The sequence below is a fragment of the Pteropus medius genome, unplaced genomic scaffold, assembly GCF_902729225.1.
Source record: "Pteropus medius unplaced genomic scaffold, Ma_sr-lr_union100, whole genome shotgun sequence".
NCBI lineage: Eukaryota > Metazoa > Chordata > Mammalia > Chiroptera > Pteropodidae > Pteropus > Pteropus medius.
Genome location: NW_024349801.1, coordinates 7,982,296 through 7,999,732, shown reverse-complemented (window position 1 = coordinate 7,999,732; position 17,437 = coordinate 7,982,296). Strand labels below are relative to the sequence as shown.

At 47.1% G+C, this 17,437-nt stretch overlaps 1 protein-coding gene across 2 annotated transcripts in view; it reads left to right on the top strand.

Annotated features, from left to right (window-relative positions):
• CMIP (c-Maf inducing protein) overlaps positions 1–17,437 on the top strand; it is a 229,082-nt gene that overhangs the window by 59,425 nt on the left and 152,220 nt on the right. Inside the window, exon 1 of one of the 2 annotated variants that reach the window (XM_039888812.1) lies at positions 12,401–15,091. The exons of the other annotated variant lie outside the window; for it this stretch is intronic. The gene's annotated coding sequence lies outside the window, so the exon portion shown is untranslated. Of the gene's footprint in view, positions 1–12,400; positions 15,092–17,437 lie in introns of those variants that run through there. 2 annotated transcript variants of the gene reach the window in all.

The following is a 17,437-nucleotide window of genomic DNA, read 5'->3' as shown; positions in this document are numbered from 1 at the left end:
GATATTGTGGGGATTAAATGGGAAAGCCCACGTAGAGCCTTTAGCATAGCCCCTGGTACATGGTGGGCACGCCGAAAAGGGGAGCACTAGCACAGCGGTTAATCGTGTGGGCTCTGGAGCCTGAGTGCCCAGGAATGAGTTCTGGATCCACCACTTTTAAACTAACTGTGTGGGTTGGTTTCTAAATTTCTCTGTGCCTCACTCTCCTCATCTGTAAAATGGACATAACAATATTTCCTACTTCCCAGGGTTGTGAAGATTAAGTGGCTTAATAAATATGAAATAATGCCTGACACATATATGTGCTGGGTCAGTGCATTATCACGCTCTGTCAGATAAGGCCACTGTGGACCTAGAATGGAGCCCTTTGCCCTAGTGACAGAAATGCAGTGAACAAGTAACCAGAGCATCATCATTGAGGACCAGGCACTGTCTGGGCGTGGCAGTCGTGGAAGGAGGTCATAACCTTCCCTTCCAAGAGCTGGAGCCAGAGACTACCCACGGCCAGTTCCTGGCAGAGCTGGGTAGCCCTAGAGCCCTCAGCCTTTTCCCTATGCCTCCTCCCAACTGGACCGAAGCCTGACTCTAGCAGAGAAACGTACTGGCCACTGGCCTTTATTCTGTGCTAGGATATGCCAAGGAACCTGACCAGGATTTTAGGATTGACCGGGCAGGGGAGGCTGAATCTTTTTAACCTGTGCTTGGAAGCCTCAAAGTGACACAACCGAACAGAGCCCTTGGCCTCCTGATTCTTGTCTTTGAACCTTCGGGGTATCTCCTGCTTTAAAATGTGGAAGTCAGTCTCGATTGTGTGGTACCCATATGTGTGGGATCAGGGCCTGGGTACGTCTGGTCCTGGCTTTGAGGGCTGGCAGGCAGGCACCACTGGGCTACTGTTTCAGAGAACACACCGTCGATTTACTGTTGAGTGCTTGGGAGTGCGGGGCCAGGAGTGGGTATGATGAGAGGCATATTTCATCAGTCTGAGAGAGGCCTGATAGCTATCAGGAAATCAATTGTGGGCCTGGTTGGCAGGGGCTCTGGAGCCATCCCCAGCTTTACTTACTCTTAGCAAATCTGTCCTCCGAAGCAGGTGCTATTCCAGGTACTGGAGGTTTGCTCTGTCTGGCTGGGCCTGTTTGCCCCTGGGTCCATTTCTCTCTCGCCTTTCTTCTGCTCCACCGGGTATGGAGGAGGGGAGGAAGGTGGGTGACCCCTGCAGGCTGTGTGTCCCAGTTGCCCCTGTTTCTGGTTCAGTCACTGAGAGGAACCAGTGGGAGGCTAGAGGATTTCTTTCACCCTGTCTGTGTCCGGAAGTCTCTCTGAGAGCAGCTGCCACTCCTCCACAGCTCCAGCCCCCCCTGGACAGCCTCATGGTTCTGTCTCCTGGGCTTTGGTACCTCTGCCCCCTTCCTTTGTCCCTCCAGTCTGGGATGGTGGAAGCTTCCTGCTGGTGCTGACCTCTGGGTTGCCTCATTGTCCCCATTTTGCTTCTTAGCTCTTCCATCTCTGTGTACCCATTTCCCTGCATTAAAGCCCTCAGTTCAAACACTCAAGGTCTCCTGGTTAGATCCTGTCCGATGTAGCCCCAGCTTCTGCATGATTTCTAGTCCCGTCACTTGACCTCAGGTCTAGGCCATAAGTTCTTTTTCTCTTTTAAGTTTTCCGTGCACGGAGACCCACTCCCCCAGCTGCCATCTTGGCCCCTTTCTCATTCCTGGTTCCCCTGGGTACTTGCTGAAGTACGAACCGAATCCCACTTTCCTCTGCTTTGAGCCTGCGTTTTCCTCCCCACCGTCTTCCCAGTAGGGTCTTGGTCATTTGTGATAGCTTTCTCTTCCTGAAGCACCACACTCTGGCTCACCGCTTGCCTTTTGCAGGCATATGCTCTTACTGGGCTCGGCATCTCTCTCCAGAGCCCCTTCCTGGACACTATAACATCTGTCCCTTTCTCTAGGCCAGCTTTACCTCAGGACCCAGCTTAGATGTCCCCACTGGAGGAAGCCACCCCTGCTCCCCCAGCCTGGGTGTCTCACGGCCAGATACCCTACGCTCAATCTGGGTTCATGGCCCCTTGGTGGCTGGAATTGGGTCTGTCTGTGCATCACTGAGTCCAGGGACCTGGAGATAGATACCAGAGCACCTAGGTGTCTGTCCTAGAGAAATTCTCCCTCGTGCACCTAGAGGCATGCCCAAGGACATATAAGGGAGCAGAGTGAACAACTAGAAACAGCATCCAAGTTCATCAGTGAAGGAGTAGGTCAATACATTCTAATACAGTTGTCGTGCGGAATATGACGCAGCAATGAAAAAGAATGAGGTAAACCTAAAATTCATTTTTGTAGAAAGATGGCCAAGTCGTTATTGTTTGAGACCCGTTGTTACACAAAAATATAAATCAGAATGGATTTTTTTTACATGTACATTAATGCCTAGGAGAATGACTCCAAGGAAACATCCCAAACTGGCAAAAGGGATTGTTACTCTGGAGGTAACTAGTGGGGATTGAATCCAGGTGAAGGGGACTCTCTTGCTTTTGCTCTTCATATTTCTGTATTGTTCGAGTTTTTATGACAAAAACTAACACCAAGCGGTGTTAACTGCGAAATCACAAACTAAATAATGGGCTATCAAGGGAAAGAAAACCCCACATGTAAGCCAGTGTGTCCTATGAATCTCTCCTTGGAACACTAGAAAGGCTGGAAATGTTTTTTCCAGAAGAAACGCGAAGCCGTGGCAACTCTCTTAGAAACTTGTCGGAAAGGATCCCATCCTTTGGGAATGCCATTTTTGGAGTTAGATATTCTCTGGAGGCTTGGAAGATAGAGCCATGGCACAAAGTTGGCAGTGACTTAAAATATCTATTTTCAATGTTGACCTCCTGCCACAACAATGGGAACCTTTTCTAGTTCTTGGATTTTCTAGGAAAATAGACATCAGTGGATTTGTGGAATTTCTTTGCAGGCAATGTAAAAAGGAGTTCCTTTGAGTGACCCCCATCCCATCCACTGAGGTTAGTGTGTGTGTGTGTGTGTGTGTGTGTGTGTGTGTGTGTGTGTGTGTGTGTGTGTGTGTGGTGCAGGAGAGAGCAGATTCACTGTTCTTTGGCTTAAGTCAATGGGATGCTATTTCCCAAATCACCTTTGGACCCCCTCTGCTAAAGTCTATGGATTATCTCATTCCTCCATTTCCTATTTGGCTCTCTTTTTGGGAAAAGATAGCTGAGCACAGAAAATCTGTCACAATTTTGAAAGCTATACCCACCATCTGCTAAGGGGTCGGCTCACCTGGCCCACTGGTTGTCCTCTGGGTCTTGTTGATATCATGGAGTTGGGAAGTGGAGAGAGGTGTCAGGGTCATGAATAAAAACAATAGCTTTCTCATGTTGGATGGAATACAGGAAACCTGGACCTGTCTGGGAAAGACACCGAAGAGGCTTTCTGCTAAAGTCTCTGGAGGGACCAGGCTGGGCTGCACCCTCCAGAGCAGCAGTAAATGAGGGAAGTGGCATGTTCTGAGCTCTGCCCGTGTACTAGGCATTGTGTTGGGCTCCCGGCTCACATGACTAAATTTATTTCTCAACCAGCCCTGTGCGGTAGGTGTTGGCATCCAACCTTATGCATGAGCCAGCTAGGCTCAAACCAGTTAAGTAACTGTCTGTCTGCTTCCTGTGTTCTGTGTCTGTTAATATTGATTTAAAAATATATAACAAAACCCCTGTGGTTACTGGATTCTTCACTAAACCAAATCTGCTTCTATTGGAGAGCAGAGCCAGGGTCCCAGAGAGAGTCCTAGCCCCCTGCCCCTTAACTCGAATTTCATACAGCACAGGAAGTGGTTTCCCTGGTCTGCTTTCCACTCAGTCACACCCTCTCTGGGCTTCCCAGCACCCCCGGGGTAGTCAGGGGAAGAGCATTGCATGTAAAGGACTTTGACTTTGAAACCTACAGACCTGGCTTCAGTCCTGTGTCTTCTACTCCTGTCTCTGTGACCTTGGACCATCACTTAACTTCTCTGAGCCTCAGTTTCCTCATCTGTAAAGTGGAGTTGCTACAAGGCTCAGACATTAGACTAAATCTTAGGAGATTGCCAGCATTTGTTCACTTTTAACCTAGAAAATGGCAATTTTTTGGCTCTACCAAATCTGCGCACCATGAGGATGCCTTCGTGAGGTGCTGGGACTGCGAGGCTCTCGTCTCTTCCCCTCGAGCCCCGGTGTTGCGGGCTCTGCCATCCTGGACTGTGATGAATGGGAAGTGAGTTCTGAAATCACTGCCTTGGGATGAAGAGGGAGCATTGAAATTGTACTTCCTTGCAAGGTCCCGTCTGCACTAAAGGGGGCCTTTTAACCGAGGCCATCATACGCCGGATGTGTGGCAGGGGCTGCAGGGATGCGGCTGTGGTGCTGACGCAGATGTTTCTGTGTGGCCAAGCAGAGTTGTTTCAAACAGTGTCATGGGGTGACAGGCACAGCCCAGAGGGGTGGGAGGCCTTGGGAGGCTGTGCTCGGTGGCGGGGATCTAATGTTTGTGTTTCAGCTGCTCCTGAGTTGAGAAGCAGTATAGTGGGTGGCCGAGAGCCCAGTCTGGAGTCCAGCTGGCCAAGTTGAACCCCAGGTCTCCCTCTTGCCAGATACAGGATGGTGGACTAAGTGCCTGCAAGTGAGAGATTCAAATAGCTCTGCCCAGTGTGCTGTGTGACCTTGGACAGGTCACTTAACCTTTCTGAGCCGCATTCATTCCTCTGTAAAATGTAGGTAGGAAGTGGGAAATTAGATTTATGAGCAGGAGTGTGAGGATGAAATCAGATGCTGCTTCTGGAAGGGCTCGCCCAGTGCCTAGCCTGCTGTAGGGGCAGCTGTAGTGAATTTGTGGTTTTACTGTGGGGGACCCCCTTAGTGTCACATCCTGCTCTCTCCATTTGAGCAGTGGTGGCCATGTGTTGAAAATAGTACCCACTGGGCTCTTATCTGATGTGTCTTGCCCTGGAGATTTTTGCAACACAGAAACAGGAATATACTTTAGAAAGGATTTAATTTTGGGGCAAATTAATTGTTGAGGAGCGGGAAGAGGGCTTTTAAACCAGAAAACTAATTGCTTTGGAAGGCTTCTCTGTCAATTTTCTGTTCCCCGTGACTGTGGACCGCAGGACCTTGTCAGCCCCTGAGGCCTTGCAGCAAGCCTTCTTGAGTGGCCTCTGCATCATTGCTTACTGAGCGGATGGTACTGCACAGTTGCCATGGTAGCAGCAGGATGTGGTTCCTATGGTGATGGTCGGCAATGGCAGGAAGACAGCAGAGGTTTCAGTTATCTGGTGGCTCTGCATTTGCCACCCCCCTTAACAGCACAAGGCGAGCTGCTCTCACTGCCTCTCTGCTCTGTAAAATGGTGACTACTGAGGTCGCTGCCTCCCCAAAATGCCACTGCTGCTGCTTAGAAGTACTGGGCTCTGCAGGGGCAGTTCTGGTTCCAGAAGAGGGAAGAGCCTGAGCGTCTCTAGGGGCACCTCAGCTGGGGAGGGGGCTTTAGGTGGCCTCAAATCTAGCAGATGGGGTCTGTGGGGAGCTTCCCCCAAAAACCCCTCCCGCTGGCTCCCTGGAGTGAATTTTTTTTCTCGTCCAAAGCCGCCTTCTTTGTAGGCAGATGCAGGATGATGGACTAATGAGAGGAACCAAATGGTTTTTAAAACTCCTTTTATACCTTGCATCCAGATTTCAAAATGGCCACAGTTTGGGGGGCGGTCACTTGGGTTTTCAAGCATGTGATATTTTTCTTCACTTGGGGATTGCTGGAGATCAGGGGAAGGAAGAAAGTATTCTGAATGTACCTTTTCCTTTTTCCTTTTTGGCATCTGTAATCTTACAGATCGAATTTCTCTGTAGATAGGGAGCTATGATACAGTGAAATGCAGCATAAAGAATGATATTTCTTTTTTATCTAGAAATGAGGAAGGGAAAGTGTATAAGCAGAATTCAGGGGGCACTGTCACAATTTAAGAGCAAATTTGAAATTTAGGAGCTAAGAGTGGGTGTACATGGGGCTGCTGGCTGGTTTCAGTGTTGGGCAACGCCGTCCATAAATTGTACATTTACACTTAATTAAGGCTGCCCAAGAGAAAGGAAATGTCAAGTATCTGCCTCTAGTTGAAATCCTGTCAATCCAGTGTGGCAACACGATTTGCTCATGCTGGTCAGGCACTTCCATTGGTGGCCGATGACATCACTGTGTTTCCTGGAGTGTGATTGGTGGATTGGACACTGCCGTCAGAGCCATATGCCAGGTGGCCATACCTGGATTGAAACAGGAGGGGCTGAAGAGTCCTCTGGATGCTTAGTGCTGGTGCCTCGAGTGCAGGACACTCAGAGCTCCTGAAGTGCCTATCCCAGGGACGGCGGGTCAGTGGCAAGGCCCAGGGCAGCGTGGACCTTTTTTGTACCTGAAGCAGCCAGAGGTCGGAGGAGTGCCTTCTAGCAGAGCCCTGGGGCACCTGGACTCTAGATTTCTGTGGAGAGGAATGCACTTCAAATGAAGACTGATGCTCTGAGAGACTTTTCCTTTTTGAATTTTGAGGGGAATAAAAGAGAGGAGGAGGAGGGTGGAGAGAGAGAGAGAGAGGATCATGTTCAATCCATCGTCGAATAAAATAACTCCGCTCCAATCAGCTCCTCGTTCTTAATCATCATCACGCTGTCTTTGTCGAAAGATCATCTCGGCATCCATCCCTCGGCCTCCGTCGTCTTTACCATGCTGTCTGCCTATGCCACCTTCATGCAAGTATATAACTATGCTGCTCTATGTGCCTCCCTGTATTTGGAAATCTAACTTCTGTGAATTTCTGCATCTAGTCCTTCTTTTCACTCTGCCTTTACCCTCATGTACACCAAATGGCTTGCCCAAATGAAAATGATTCACCCCATCTTATAGATGGGGATCTGGAGCCCATGGTCAATCACCTGCAAGGTGGACTTTGTCACCACCCTACCCTGCCCTCATTTTGGTTGAACTCCAAAGGCAGGATGTCCCTCATGGTACCTCAAGCCTGCCTGGTCCCCAGCTAAGCAGCTGACTAATCCAATGAATCCAGGTTCCCGAGTCACCCAGCTCAGCCATGTTTGCCTAATTTAGGTCACTGCCAACCCCCCACCCCCTAAAGGGCATTGTGGCCTAGAATGCTGTGTGAAAGTGAAACGTGATAACAGCGCTTTTGTTCGGAGAGTGCTATGCCCATTTCCTTGACCACCCTCAGCTCCTGGAGGGAGCCCCTGGGAAGAAGATTGTAAAAGCAGCTTTGGGAGCACCCCAAGGTGTCTCCTGAGCCAAGCCATATTCAGGTAACCCTCCGCTTTCTCTCAGGCACTGCTTCCTCACCCCCAGAGCCTGGGCGTGAGGCTGACCTCATCTCTCGGCTCTCTCCCAGTGTCGGGCCTCTGGAACCAAACGTGAGCCCCTTGCACAGGCAGAAACTTGCTGCTACTAGTTACTGAGTCACCGGTCTTTTTACCAGGTGTGCATGTGTACATGTGGCAGTACGTGAGCGTCTACCGTGGGGTAGATTTAGTTTTCTGTCCCATTAACTGTGGTTTCACTGTGTCAGTGACTCCTTGGAGATCACTGGCCTGTGACCTGAAGGGTTATCACAATACCGAATGGACACCTGAAAGACCAGACCCTTTAAATGCCACCACCCCTTGCTTGTAAGTGAAGTCAGTTTTGGAGTCAGACATAACTTGATTCTTTGAGTCGATCAGCAGTATTTATTGAGCCTCCCGCGTTGCCTGCTCTGGGGACTGCGTGGCAAATGAAACAGAGACGGTGTCTGTCATGCTAGACTCTGCAGCTTAGTGGGAGAGCGAGGGTAAACACACTGTCGTCAGAGCTCCTTCATCAGCCTAACCTGCCAGTCCCAGCTGAGTGACCCGGCTAAGTTAACTAAGTCATCTGGAAAGCATAGTCACAATACTGCTAGCGGCACAGCATTATTAGAAAGTCTCGGCAAATCACCGTGTTCTTTGTCGTGTCGGGAGAGCATGGGCTGTGACTACAGCCCTCATTTATAGAGGTGGAAGTTGAGGCCAAAGAGGTGAAGTGATCTGCCCATAGTGGCACAGCAGCTCGCAAGCCCAGCTCTGTGTGGCAGCCCGGCCCAGCTCAGAGCCACAGGCAACTCTGCCCCTGCCTCTCCTCATCAGTGACAGCGCCTTCTGTGTTCTGCAGGGAGTGGTTTTATTTATTTACTTATTTTTATCGTGGTCAGATAAACCTGACATAAAGTTTACCATTTTAACCATTTTCAAGTGAACTGTTCAGTGGCATTAAGCACTTTCATGTTGTGCAGCCATCACCACCATCTGTCTCCAGAATGATTCCATCTTCCCAGGCCGAAACTCTGTCCCCATTAAGCACTAACTCCCCATTCCCCCTCCCCCAGCTCCTAGCGCCCACTTTCTAGCTCTATGAATCTGGTTACTCTTGGTCCCTCATCTAAGTGGAATCATACAGTATTTGTCTTTTTGCAACCAGCTTATTTCACTTAGCATAATGTCCTCAGGGTTCATCCATGTGGTAGCATGTGTCAGAATTTCCTTTCTGAGACTGAATAATAATCGTGTGTGTGTGTGTGTGTGCGCGCGTGTGCGTGCGCGCGTGTGCGTGTGCGTGTGTGCGCGCGCCTGTGTGCGTGTGTGTACCACATGTTGTTTATCGATTCACCATCAGTGGGCATTTGGGTCTTTTCCACCTTTGGCTGTTGTGAATAGTACTGCTATGACCTTTATGTACAAATATCTGTTTGAGCTCCTGCTTTCAACTTTCAGTGCATTCGAGTTTATCCCTAGGGGCAGGGAGCATTTTCAGGGAACAAAAAGAAGGCACCTAACTTCCAGGAGTTCTTATCCTTGGGTCCATAGATAGAATTCAGAGGATCTTTGAACTTGGATGTGAAAAAAAAAAAAAAAAGGCATCTTTATGGTCACTGACCTATAACTGCAATGTAGCATTTTCTTCAGCGATGACTCTAGGAAATACTGCAATGGTATTAGCAGTGCCTGTGACTCAGTCACCAATGGAAGTCACAGACGTGTTCATAGCCCATTCCTGTCGTAGATATCTCGGAATATCATTACGTTCGTCATGACTCCAAAGTTAGGGTAGTTATCAAACCTACTGCTAGATTTTGCTATTAATGCAGTACAGAAGTTACCTTTTGCTCTATCACAGATTTTAAGACTATTTCTGTATGGTCAGTTTCCTTTGTGATCCTATGAATTTATTTTATATATTTAAAAAAATTACTCTAAGGAAGGGTCCAGATTCTTCAACAGACAGCCGATGGCTCAAAGGCACAAAAAAGGTTGGGAAGACCACGTCGTCTTTCCCCTACCCTTGGGGTGCACGCAGGCTTCCTGGTCTCCTGGAGGAGACCCTCCCTGGAGGGCCCAGTGCCGGAAGCAGCTGCCACAGCAGGTTCCATCATCACCTCCAGGCGGCTTCGGGGAGGAGAATCAATTTCTTCTGGGGGATGGTCGGGGTCCCGGGCCTTCGCTGCTTTTCAGCCTCTCCTCACCCCCAAAGGAAAGGAGATTAATTTCACTTCTTAAATACCAGGAATCTTCTCTGTTTCTGGGATGGCTTTGGACATGTTTTGAGTCCTTCTGGGCTCCCACGAGTGTGCACACGGGCCGTGAGCTTTGCAGTTTTGGGGCTGGTTTCACTGAAGGAGGCGGCAGGTAGAGTCACGCTGCAGCTTAGATAACACGAGGCCAGACGGGTCTGAACCCGAAGAGGAATATGTTTCTGTGGTTTTCGCCCACTTCGAGAAATTCTCCACTTTCTAGCTCATTTGCCCAAAGTGGGACAAGGAGGTGGGTGCCAGGGAACAAGGTGGCAAAGAGCTGGGTGGGGTAAGCCAGGCTGAGTTGTTTGAGATACTTGGCTTCATAGCTAGCATGTCCAAATATTTATCTTCATCATCACATAATAATAATAATAATAATAATAATAATAAATAATAGTTTCATGGACTGCTAAAGGAAATGGATAGATAACTGAAAAAGCAAGAATAGTAAAATGTTCTTTGTAGATTCTAAATGGTGAGTGTACAGGACCCACTGTCAGATCATTTTAACTTTTTCTTCTTTTTATTGACATACCACTTATGTACAAAGGCACACACCAAAATGAACAGATTCATGAATTATCACATCTCATGCCTGTGACCCAGGCCGTCGATCAGAACATGGCTTGCATCCTCAGAAACCAGCCTCAGGCCCCTTTTCATAACCACCTTCTTCCTCTTCTCCAGAGTTCACTTTCCTCACCACTGTATGTCCGTAGTGTAGTTTTTCCTAGGTTTCAGCCTTATGGAGAGCCGATCAGACAGTGTATATTCCTTCATGTCTGGTTTCTTTATTATGGCTCAATATTATGTTTGTGAGATTTGTCCATATTTTGTGTGCAGCTGAAGGTTATTCATTTTCGTTGCTAGATAATATTTTATCTTAATATACCATTGTTCTGACAGTGAACATTTAGATTGTATCCATTCTTTGGTTTCTGTGAATATTGCTAGGTTTCTGTGAATAACTGTTGTCTGCACCTCTTGGGGGAATATGTTGATGAAATGCTGTTGGCTTATAGTTAGGAAGAGGTTGGTAGTCTCAGGGTGTGTGTAGATTCAGCTTTTGTGGATAATGCTAGACATTTTTCCAAAGTGGCTGTACCTGCTTACAGTCCCAGGAGCAGTATATGAGATTTCCGGTTCCTTCATGTCCATGCCAATATTCGTATTGTCAATCTTTTTAAATTTTAGCCATTTTGGTGCATGTATAGCAGTATTCATTTTTTTTCGTTAGAATATTCTTATAATAAAATTTGGGAAAAATATCACATGTAACGACTTTATAGAAAATTGGCATTTTTAAGGAAAATGGTTGAAATTGACACTTGTTTGGCCTTGGAGTGAAGACACACCTTTTCACTGTGGATAGCTCCGAGTCCCGCCCTATGTCTGTGACCCCGTGGCTCTCCTTCCACCATGGGCCCCATGCCGACCAGTCCTGGATAAAGTTTAAGAAGTCAGATATAAACACAGGCTGAGGCCCTGAGTGGGCTTGGAGTACCTGGACGCTGTGCTCATGCATCAAGTTATCCTGACTCAGAATTGGGGCTCAGAGCTGGTTTCTGAGCTAGAGGAAGTCCTGATACCTCCTGCTGCTTCCCAGGGAGATGTGGTTTTGAGTCAGCATGGGAAATTAAAATAGTTCATTGACTTTTTGCTAATTCTAGTTGACTGCATACCTATTGCTGATATCTTCCTGGTCATGGCTTCCTGCTCATCAGGGCCTCCCTCTCTGACTTAGCACAAAGGATGCCCAAGTCTTGAGCTTTTTCTTTAGGTTGGCCACTGCTTAGCTGAGTTCTTCCAATGTAGATGGTGGCCCTAATTCATGCTCCCCCCCACCATTCCTTTCACTCCTCTCACTCAGCAAATATTTATTGGACATGTACGTTTATGTCAGGCACTCACCCATTATCCCTCCCTCTCTCTCCTTTCCTTCTATCTGTTCGCCCGTCCATCCATCCATCCATCCATTCATCCGTCCATCCATCCATCCATGCATCCACCTAGCACTTACTGATCACCCACTGTAAATCAGGCCTTGGACTAGACACAGCTAAATGAACTGTAGTCCTTGCCTTTGAAGTCTTCCCAATATCCTATTGGGGAAGAGAAATGTGTAAGTAGATATTCATAGTTCAGAGTGACATTTATGGTGGAGTAAGTAAGAGAGGGAAGGAGGTAAGGTTAGGAGAATCAAGAAAAGCTTCGTGGAGGTCATGATGTTGAAGCTGCATCTTAAAGATGTCTTGGGACAGTCCAGGAGGGAGGATAATGGGATAGAGTGGGCAGCTGGTTTCCCTGATGGATGGAGACACAAAGGTGAGCAGTGCCTGGGATACTCAGTGAACCTCAAATCACCAAGTGTGGGTGGTGGAGTGTGGAGTAAGTTGGGAGATACGGCTCTGGAGGGATCCCTAGAGCAGATTATGTGGGGTCTGTGGGCCTTCCCAGGAGTATGGACCATGAAGCCGTGGGACAGTGGGATGTCTTTTATACAGGGTGTGGTGGACAGACTAATGGTCCCCCAAAGGTGCCACGTCCCAATCCTCAGAACCTGAGAATATGTAACCTTGTAACCTGTCAAGGCAGAAGGGACTCCACAGATATAGTTGAGTTAAGGATCTTGAGATTGGAATGTGACCTCGAGTTATCCACGTAGGTGCCATGTAGTTTACCGGGGTCCTTATAAGAGAAAGAGGGGCGGGGGGCGGAAGAGACGGTCAGAGAAGACATGAGGACAAAAGTAGAGGTGAGAGTGATGTTGCCACCTTTGAAGGTAGAGGAAGTGCACAAGACACGGAACGCAGGAGGCCTCTAGAAGCTGGAAAAGGCATGGGAACAGACTCTCCTGGAGCCTCCAGAAGGAGCCAGCCCTGCTGACATCTTGATTTGGGCCCGCAGAGACCCATTTTGGACCTCTGACCTCCAGGACTGAAAGAGAATAAATTTCTGTGGTTTTAAGCCATTAAGTTGTGGTCATTTGTTACAGCAACCATAGGAAACTGAAACACTCACTAAGTGTGGAGTCATCTGAAAATCTTTGTCCCAGGATCTGAGAAAGGGTGGAGAAGGGTGGGACTTTTTGGCCAAGGACGGTAACACCATCACCATTACCTGAAAACCTTCTTAGAGAGTGTCTTCCAATTAGTCAGCTATAAGTGGTTTTCTTTGTAGATAAATTGTTGTTACAGTTAAGGCCAGGGAAACTCACCAATCCTGATCCATTCATACCTCACGGGTTATGACGTTTGAACCTTTCTACTAGGTAATTCTGATAGTACATCATCCCAGGCAAATACAATGTGATAGGGCCCCACTCTGCGGGAAAAGTCCCAGGGAGAGTGGTGGATCCCTCAGGGACCTCGACGGATTCCCCGTTACTCATTCCTGCTGTCTGTGGAGCTGGAAGGTGGGGTGTTTAGTGAGTATCACTGTAACCTGTACTTTTCTAAAGTCAAACAGATTTCTCCTGGTGGGAGTATTCATCTTTTGTAGGATCTGTGCAGCCCGTCTGACTCAGCGACTCAACCCAGCACCCTCTGCAGCTGACACTCTTGACAATTCAGTTGAATCTCCTGCCTCCTGCTCACAAAAGCCTGCTTCATTATTCAGCTTCCCTCCCTCTCTCCCTCCCTCCCTTGAAGCTGAGCGGAGCCTTTCCCGCCCCCCTCCCACGTCTCTCCCTTAGCCGGGGGCCCGTGTGACTGCTACCTCCAAGACTTCTGTGTCACCGGGAAATGGAAATATCACTGAGTGATGGAACCGTGCTCCTCCTCCAGACACTATTCACAGTGGCATCATAAGTGGCATTGAGTGCTGGCACTGTGCTGTCCCCTATACACATTATCTTATTTGATCATAACAACCCTTGCATTAAAAATATTTATCTAATACCCCAGGGTTAATAATTGGAAAAGCTAAACCTAGCATCCAGCACATTTACCCACTCACTGCCCACTTCCCTTCAGCTGCCGAACTTAGGACATTAGCCACTGGCTGATAATGTGAGCTCATTCTAATATTGCCTGAGATGGTCACTATCCTTGGTTGAATGGTGTCCCCCTCCAAAAGATACGTTCGAGTCCTAACATCCAGTACCTGGGAACATGACCATATTTAGAAATAGAGTCTTGGTAGATGTAAGCAAGCCCAGATCCGCTGTCCGACCTTTGCTTGGAGAACTGGGTTCATTGGGTTCAAGAGTCATTCCCTTTGCTTCCAAGTTACAGTTCACTTTTAAGAGGTCAAACCATGTGCCATGGCTTTTCCCAGACTGGCTGATTCAAACCATGCCACAGCCAGGAAAGAAAAAAAAAAACATTATTGACTAAGAAACATTCATTTCTGTTGCAAATGACTAGTTGGGGCTAGTTGTTGATTATCTCACCTCTGTTGCCATTTGTATTTAGAAATGGCTCATGAATTTGCTTACGTGGGTCTGGTTTGTCCTCTAAAATGAAATGATTGCACTGCAAATAGTTCTAAAACCATGTCATGATTTAATAGCTTCCATTTTATGGAGCTCTGACTGTCTATCAGGCACTGAATTAGATGCTTTACTAGCATTTTCTGTAGTTTTCACAATAATATAGTGGGCTCCATTTTGCAGATGAGGAAACAGGCCAAGGACAACTAAGGAAGTTAGGCGCCCGAGGTCCCACAGCTCATTCATGTGCGAGCTGGCTTTCGGGCTGCAGTCTTTGGACTCCAGAGTCTAGTCTTCCCTGCTTGTCTTCATGCTAACTACAAATAACTTCACAATTAGATAGTGGAGAAAAACAAATACAGAGTTCATGTTTAGATATTTGGTAGAAGAGTGTGTGTGTGCATACACGTGTGCATGCACACTTATGCAGGAGGCCTATGCATGTATATAATTGTCTTCAAGAACATTGACCATCACTAATTTTGAAAAATTTCCTAAACAACCTCTCCCACCAGGCCGATAAATTGAGCCCAACAGATAAACCATGGGGCTCATTCATAGTCTCATCAAGTACCTTCTAAATCTCAGAGACAGCTCTGCGCGTCCCCAGGGATTGGGGCTGGCTGTCCTCAGCTCTGTCCTGCAGGCCTCAGGAGGCTCCCTCTGCTTGTCCAGTAGCTAAGTCAGGAGACGCATCCCAGGGCCAGAGGAAGTGGGAGGTGGAGCTATGGGACTCCATGCCTTGCAGTGGTTCAGTGGGACCCAGGCCTTTCTTCCACCAGCCCCCTATAGGATGGTGGAGGTGTGGCATCCAGTATGGGTCTTTCTGCCCTTTTCCCATCATGTAGTCAATGCCTGGCTGGTCTCTCAATGATTAACCATGTGACTGACCTTGAGCGACCACATTGCCTCCCAGACCAGCTGCATAGGCAGTGTGGCCATCGCTTACACATGGTGTGACCTGGGCCGCCTCCTTGAACACTTCCTGTGCTACACCTGGAGGCCGTTGCCCTGACTGGTCCCTCGGATTGGGCTGTCTCTGCTCAGGTATTCATAGTGCCCACTCCTTTACTTCTTTTTTATCTTTACTCATCAGTAACTTGATCAGGTTTCCTTGGCTGTCTCATCTACAGTGTTGACGTTCCCCCCGATGTTTTTCTCTTATTCCCTGCCTTATTTTCTCTCCTGAGCAGTTATACCATAATCTAACAGACTATGTATTTCTTATTTATTTTGTTGATTGTCTCTTCCTTTAAAAAGGCAGGGATTTTTGTTTGTTTTCTGTTCCCCACTACTGTATAGAACAGGGCCTGCCTGATATATACGCATGCTGGATAAATACTTTTTGAGTGAGTGAGCAAATGAATAAATGAATCACTTGAGCTTCGCAGAGCCTCACTTTGCTTATTGTGAAGTCGGCCTGCTAAGTGTGTAGTAGATACTCACTAAATGATGGCTTCAGTTATTATTTATGTCAACGTTATATACTTTCTCTGTAAAATCAAGGGGCTGCATCTAAAGGTTACCCAGAGTACGAACAGGGGCTGAGTCAGTGCAGGGCAGAGGGAAGCACTCATCTGAAAGAGGCAGTAGGTAGACCCTGTCCTGTTCCCTCCCTGCCCGTCCCCTTTGAGCATCCTCTGGGCAGCCAGGGGGCCTCAGATGGGGAAGGGTCCTGGAGATTAGTGTTTTCTTTTTCCTACTGTCTGATTCTGGACAGGGCAGGAGAGGGGCCTTTGGGAGCCCTGCTCACACCTCCACTGCCACCCTGTGTCGGGTCCATGTGTTTCCACCAGGGTGGACCTGGGGTGCTTGTCTCTGTCGGGGTTCATACTCCTGAGCACGTCATGGGCAGCCTGTGGTCAGGTTGCGTCTCATGGCCAGGACTTTCAGGAATGTACCCTTTTGACCACACAAGCGAGGCCACACATTCCCAATTCATGCCCAGTCGTAGTGAACTCTGAACTCTTTAAAGACGTGTGAACCTCGCATGGTGCCCTCGTAAGGATTTGTTCCCCTAAATCTCATTCACTCCCCTTGCTTTTTGAGTTCATTAACTATTTGCATTTCTTTTGCACATTGTTTAGATTCTTTGTGCATTTTATTTTTAATTGGGGCATGTGCTTTTGAAAAGTAGTTGTAAGAGTTTCATTTTTAATATAGAAAATTTATTTATTTTTCATATTATATATGTAGTGATTGTTACCTCTTCTCACTTCCTTTTTTCCTCCAGCCTCTTAATTTTTTGTGGAGTATATATTGATATATAGAAGTTTTATATTTTTCTGTGGTCAGATCTGAGTGTCTTAATTAGTGGCTTCTTGATGCAATGTTTTAATGGTTTAAAAAGTGCTTCTGAATTTCAAGATCAAACATTCCCCATTGTTTGTTTTTTTAGCATATAGCTGTAAAATTAATCTAGAATTAATTTTTGGTATAAGGGGAGAGGTGGGGCATAATGCTGTTCTTTCCCTTCAGATAGTTTACTAATTGTCTAATGTTCTTCACTGAATATGCTTACTTTTCCCACTGCTTTAAAATATCACTATTACCATTTACTAAAATTTTCCAGTATATGCTAAAGTCTCTTTTAGGCTTTCTGTTAGTTACTATTGACTTACTATGCTTGCTTCATCACCATGCTATTTTGTTATTCTAGATTCGCAGTGTTTTAAAGTTGAGCCCCTTCATTTTAAAGATGAAGGAACCGAGGCACAGAGAGGTGAAGTAACTTGCCCAGAGTCACACAACTAGATGGGGCCTCCACATCTCACGCATATAATTTCCAGCATATTTGACCTTCTCAGAGTACCATGCTTGGCATATAAAAGCCCTTAATCTATTAATAATAAAACAATTATTTCCATGGATGTCACTGCCTTTTTGTAAGGTACCTCCTCATGTCCTTGAACTTTCAAGATATTCCCAGTGGCAGATATTTAACTCTGTTGCCCACCTCCCCATCCACCTAATAAATTATTGAGATCACCTCAAACTCTCAAAGAGCTGATAAGCTGTTACAAGAATAAAAAGTTATACACTTGAACATTCCCATGAGCCACAAGGACTCTTGGTCAATTCATGTGTCCTGGAGAAAATTGCCCACTCTAATGTCAAGATAAATGTATCTTGGATCTTCCCCCAGAGCATTGTGCCACCCAAGAGCCTCGGGAACCTCAATGATGAGGGACCTCGTGTCTGCAGTGTCCTGTAGTGTGCACGTCTGAGTCAGCATGCCCTCAGCTGCAATATAAGTGCTTAAGTGGGGACTTGGAGCACCCCCCACCCAAAGGTCTGCAGAGCAGCCATGACTATCCAATGTAAAGATTAATTTCCCTGTAAAAACTTTGAAATCAGATAAGTGTCAATTACTTTAAGATTACCTGAAGAGAG